Source organism: Urocitellus parryii, chromosome 13 (genome assembly GCF_045843805.1).
Source record: "Urocitellus parryii isolate mUroPar1 chromosome 13, mUroPar1.hap1, whole genome shotgun sequence".
Classification (NCBI taxonomy): Eukaryota; Metazoa; Chordata; class Mammalia; order Rodentia; family Sciuridae; genus Urocitellus; species Urocitellus parryii.
The window spans coordinates 55,441,169-55,447,168 of record NC_135543.1 but is presented as its reverse complement, the minus strand read 5'-3'; positions in this window follow the sequence as shown (position 1 = coordinate 55,447,168).

The window sequence follows — 6,000 nt, the reverse complement described above, 5'->3', positions numbered from 1 at the left end:
GGAGTATTATATGGTGAATGTGTGGGTCTAAGAAAACCCTTTTTGAGAAGGCTGGAAATGATGGGTTGTAATCCCTTTTGACTGGACATTGGGAGGGGACATTGAGGCTTGTTTGGAATGTGCTGGATGTTTTTTAAGTGGATCTCAACTGGGGAGCATGGAGCCAAGGGTGGAGTCTTGGTGTCCCAGACTAATGGGTTTACTTGATCTTGTGGAAGTGGAAGGGAAGGGTTTGATGTAGCCTGGAGGGCAGCCATGGCTATAATTGAGGGGGAGGGAGGATGATGAAGACAGTGGAAAGGGAATCATGGCCTTGAACTTAGAAAGAATATCTCTGCCCAAAAGGGGGATGGGGCATTGGGGCATCACCAGGAAGGAGTGTGAGAATGGGTGGCCTGAGAGTAAGCAGTAAAGGGGTGGGGTGGTTCTGGGATATATTGTTTGTCCACCTGTTCCAACAACAGGGGACTGAGAGGGGAGTAAGGATCTCCAAAACTCCTGTAAGACGGAGAATGTGACCATCAACGGTCATTTGGACCCTGGGTTCCTGCATGGTGATTGGACTTGTTGGGACAGGAGTCTTGAGGCCCATCAATCATCGATGGCCAGTCCCACGAGGTTACGGGGGCTACGGCTTGGCCATGCACCTTCAGGTACTGGGACAGTCTGAAGCCCAGTGGCCCATCATGGAACATTTTGGGCAGGGTCTGGTAGGTGGCCTTGGATTGGGGAAGCCCTGCTCCAATGTCCTTCTTGTCCACACTTAAAGCAGGCCCCAGGAGGTTCTGACCTCGGGGGATGGTCTCACGACACAGGAGATGCGTTTTTGGGGCCCATGGAAGGCCTGAGCCAGCATTTGGCACTTTAGGCGTTTAGCCTTTTTACCTCGGTTATGATAGACCTTGAAAGCAGTAGCAAGAATCTCCGTCTGGAGAGGGAGGGGGCCACATTCTAATTTTTTAAGTTTGATCTGAATATCAGGAAAACTTTGGGCAAAGAAATAAGTCATCAATAATTGTCGGCCGTTAGGGGTTTCTGGGTCCAAATTAGTGTACTGCAGGAGAGCCTTAGTTAGGCGGTCCAGAAAGGCTGATGGGTGGGTTCTCATGTTTATCTTGGATAATTTCCTGAAGTTTTTTAAAACTGACTGCTTTCTGGGCTGCCCTCTTTAGGCCTGATAGAATACAAGTGGTGAAATTATCTGGGTTTGTGATGCCGTTGCTGGTGTTGTAGTCCCAAAGGGGATCTTGGTCTGGGACTGCTTGGGGCCCAATGAGATGTGCCGGATTGGTCTGATGATCCCATCTGCGTGAGTGCAAGCCTGTTCCCAAACCTGTCTCCACTCCTCAGGAAGTAAAGTATTGGAGAGGATCATATAAACATCATGGAAGGTGAGGCTGTAGGCCTGTGTTAAATATTGGAATTCTTTGGCATATAGGACTGGGTTGGTAGTATATAAGCCTAGTTGTTTTTCAGTTTGGGAAAGGTCAGCCATAGAGAAGGGGACATGTACTCTGACAGTACCTTCAGTACCTGCTACCTCATGCAAGGGGGCAATGATCTGAGGAAGGGTGGTGGTTTGGTTTTTGATCTAGTAATTGGAAGGGAGAAAGCAGGTTGTTGAGGCAGGAGTGACTGTCGAGGGGCTGGGGCAGAGGGTGAGGGTGAGGACCTATTCGTATGAGGCGATAGGGTGAGGGTTCATTAGCAGGGTCAAAAGCACTGGATGAGTCCCGAGGAGGAGAGGTTGGGGAACCGTGGTTGGGGCCGGGGGTTGGTTTGTAAGCTAGAAGAATTTGTAGAGGTTTGCAAGAGGTGCAGAGAGCAGGATTGGATCAGAGTAAGAAGAAAGCTTGAACATAAGAGATTTCTACCCATTTTTTCGAACCCTCACAGTAGTTGTAAAGATCCCTTAGAATAGAGGGATCTCAAGACCCAAATGGGGGCCATTTGCTTTAGTTGTCTAGGGGATAAGTGGGCCAAGCCTAGGTGCTATATTTGATCAATTTTGGGAGTTTGATATCTGGTGCCAAGGAGAGGGTCTTGAGGTTGTCTAAAAGGCATTGTAAGGGAGAGTCTACCAGTAGAGAGGCCGCATTACCCATGTCGCAAATGTAGTATAAGGGAGAGGGAAGGAACTGATTTATTGGCGAAAGGGGCGTCCCCACTAGAGCCAAAAATCAGACAGTGCCTATTGGCAGGTTTGAGCTGCAGAGATTGGTGGTTACGGGATCCTGACAGACGAGGCTCCCGTCCTGGATGGGGCCAGAGCCATGGGAGACCTTGGCCAAGGCTTTTCGGGACCCCTCTTGGAGGGGCCGGAGTCTCCCAGGGCAGGAGAGAGGAGAGAGGAAGGGGAGAGGAAGCGTATCTCTAGTGGCTGAGTCTTAAAGGTGAGAGGACTTTATGAGAGCCACTGCGACCGTGAAGGTCTGGGTGGGGTGTGATCTGCGGTTCCCGTTATGTGTCCCCTAAGGTTACACAGTCCTTGGAGAGTGACCTATAAAGTCTATGCTGGGGAAGGGGAAAGGAAATAATTTTGAACCCAAGAGTCAAATCTGCCCGAAGAGGGAGTCCCTGAGGACCCCTGTGGCCTTGAAGGCTGTGGTGGGCTGCTTTCCTCCCCGCAGGTGGGCAAAGAGGTTTGCCGGACAATCAACGGTCAAATCCTCCTGACACCACCATTGGGTTTAGGACTCCAGGAAGGGGAGACTCACCAATCGAAGGTCGGTGGTGGATGGAGTTCTGGCAGTCGAGAAAATGGGTTCAGGTTGTCCGGTGAGTGGCACTTCCAAAGGAAAAGGGACCCAAAAGTGGGTTTTCACCCTCTTCCTGGGTTTTGGCACCAGATGAAAGCAAAGTGACGACACTAGGAGCGACCAAGAGATCTTAATTGCAGCAGTGAGAAAGAGGAGAAAAAAGAGAGAGGGAGCCCCACAGGAGGAGGTTTTTATAGCCCTTCTGCTGCGCTGCCTAAATCTAACAGGGTCTCTGGGTCTGCAAGCTGCCTTGTTGGCATAAGGGGGGTTAAGTGTTCAGCCTTGAGCGGGAGGTTGACTGTTCAGCCTTGAGCAGGGGGGTTGAGCATTCGGACTTGAGGCAAACAGGCGATAAAGAACCAGACAGAGGGGGGTTTGAGTGCCCAGGTTATCCTGCAGCTAACATTCATCAGCCTGCCCTGCACCTAACAAGCAAGGGGGGGGTTGGAATTCTAGCTATGGTTCTACAGGATGGGCTTGGGTGCTTGCATCAGAGCTAGGCGGGTGGGAATAGCATGAGATTGGCTTAGGGTTATGGGACCATGGGGTAGGTCACTAATGGGGGTGGAGGAGTTCAGGTAAAAGGAAGTACAGGGAAGCGAAACTTATAAGAAGGTCACGCGAATGTTAAATCAATACCCTAAAGTATCTATAATTAAAAATGGATCTATTGAGGAGGCAGAAGGTAATGGTCTCAATAGCTGGGCACAATGGCACTCGCCTAAAATCCCAGTGACTTTAGAGCCAGAGGATCACAAATTCAAAGCCAGCCTCAGTGGCCTGGTGAGGTCCTAAGCAACTTGGCAGACTCCTGATTCAAAAAATTAAGGGCTGGGGATATAGCTCACTGGTAGAATGCCCCTGGGTTCAATCCACAATAGCAAAAAAAAAAAAAAAAAAAAAAAAAAAAAAAGTGACAGTCTAAATGTTTAAAAGTGCTCTCATTAACATGTAAAATCTAAAATGGTTGATCTCTCAAGATTCAAGAACAGAATTGTGGTACTAGAGGGTGGGAGGGAGGCTGGTCCACTTACTAAGTTACAGGTACATAGGAAGAGTAAGTTCTGGTGTTCTGTTTATTTCTAAGATATTGGTTGTGGAACTGGTGCCCTCTAAAGCAAAGAGGGTGTGGGAGGGTGACAATAGCTAACAATGATGTATATTTCAAAATATCTGAAAAAGAGGATTTTGAATATTTTTACTGCAAAGAAATGACGAATGTTTATAGTGATGACTATGCTAATTGCCCTGATTAGATCGTTACACAGTGTAAACATGTACTGAAACATTATACCGCATCTCATAAATATGTACGATTTTTTGAAAAACCACCCTCTATCTCAGAGCAAAGCCTGTCCAAGGAAGGGACATGCCTTTGTCCTTGGAAAAAAACCCACAGAGCACTCCTAGGAACATTCCCACCCTGCTAAATTGTTTATCTAGAGGAGAGATCTGCTGCGCCAGGTGTCCCTGACTCAATCAGGCTAGGTGGAGATCCATAGCAGCCCCCTAGCAGCCACCAATCAGCATGAGACAGGGAAATACCTGGGATGCCAGATAACCCTCCCAGCAGTTTATGGTGGTTGATAACAAGTTGGGAAACCATGTAGTTCAGCATGTACACCCCTCTTGGCTTAAACCAATCAGTTCAAACGAATACCCCTTTTGTACTGACCCCTACCCAACTTGTTCCCGCCAGTGAATGTGCTAATCATGTTTTAGAGTTGTTATTTGATTTTCCCGCGGTGTGTGATGATTTGCTATGATATATGTGAAGTCCCTGCCCTCTCCAAAGAATGTATAAAACTGCTGCAAGCCCTGGGCTCAGGGCCTCTCAGCGTCACCAGTTGCTGTGTGTGCGTGCGGAGGACCAAGCTAGCTCCCAATAAACACCTCTTTGCTGCTTACATCGATCTTGGGTCTCTGGTAGTCTTTGGGGGTCCTGAATTCGAGCATAACATTTTATGTACCAAGCAAGAATAAAATAAAACTTTAAAAAACTTCAAGTCAAAAGAATCTGGCCATGTCTCTGTTTGCATTACCTCTTAGAACTCGATCACATGGTAATTATTTCTAAGATGTTGGTTGTGCAACTGGTGCCCTCTAAAGCAAAGCATTGAAAGAATTATGAAACCAGAAAAATAGCATTCACAATCTTGTTAAGCCTCAGATTTTAAATTTGTGAATTCACTATTAATAATGATATAGTCTTATTGATTTGGGGACTTCTCTATGTGATTGGATTGGTGCTCTGTGTGGTATGGAGTAAGACAAAGAAAAGCCCCTGATATCTAAGGACATCAGTTATGCCCGAGGACAGGCCTGCAGCTCCACAGTGCTAAAAAATAATGTTACAAGATGGAAGGGCAATCATTTAAATGAATTATCCTAAGGTACAAGTTCATATATGAGAGTGCACATATGTTTGTTCCCTAAGAAAGTTGGAAAATAAATTGCAGACACCTGTAAGATTTATTGAAAATCTCAGCATGCATACTGTTCATTGCCTGAAGTTCAATATTTATATATTATTTGCAGATTTTTTCCTCAGAAGTGACATTTACACATAAGGAAATTCATAAATCTTAATTAAATACTCACTGAGTTTTGATAAAAGCATACATCTACAATCCTACTAAAATATTGAATAATACTGTTCTATGAAAATATAATGTGAGCCACAAATATAATGTTAAATCTTCTAGTAGCCAAGTAAAAGGAAACTGATAAATTTTATTTAACTAATATATTAGCTAAGCAAAAAAAAAATATTAGCATTCAACATGTAGCCAATAGTAAAAATGTTTTAATGAGATATTTTACATTTTTTCTTCCCCATGAAATCTTCAAAACCTGCTGTGTATTTACACTTAGAACTCACCTGCTTTAAGGCTGGTCACGTTTCAAATGCTCAGGAGGACTTGGGGCAGATGTAGAATGTTGCCATTCTCTAGGGAGGGCCCTCTTGCCCCATTTGGGTCATTCCCCATTCCCACTGTATGCAGAGAAATTTTCATGACCCACCTCCATGGTTCAGTTCTGCTTGTCCCAGCATTTCATATAAATGGAACGATACTGTACAGAGGTGGTCTTTTTGGCCTGGCTTCTTTCACTCTGCTTTCGATTTCTGAAATCTGAATTTCATGTTCTTGTCTCTATCCATTTATTCTTTTTTAATGTTAATGATTTTTCTTAATTGACATATAGTGATGGCACATACTTATAGGGTACCATGTGATCA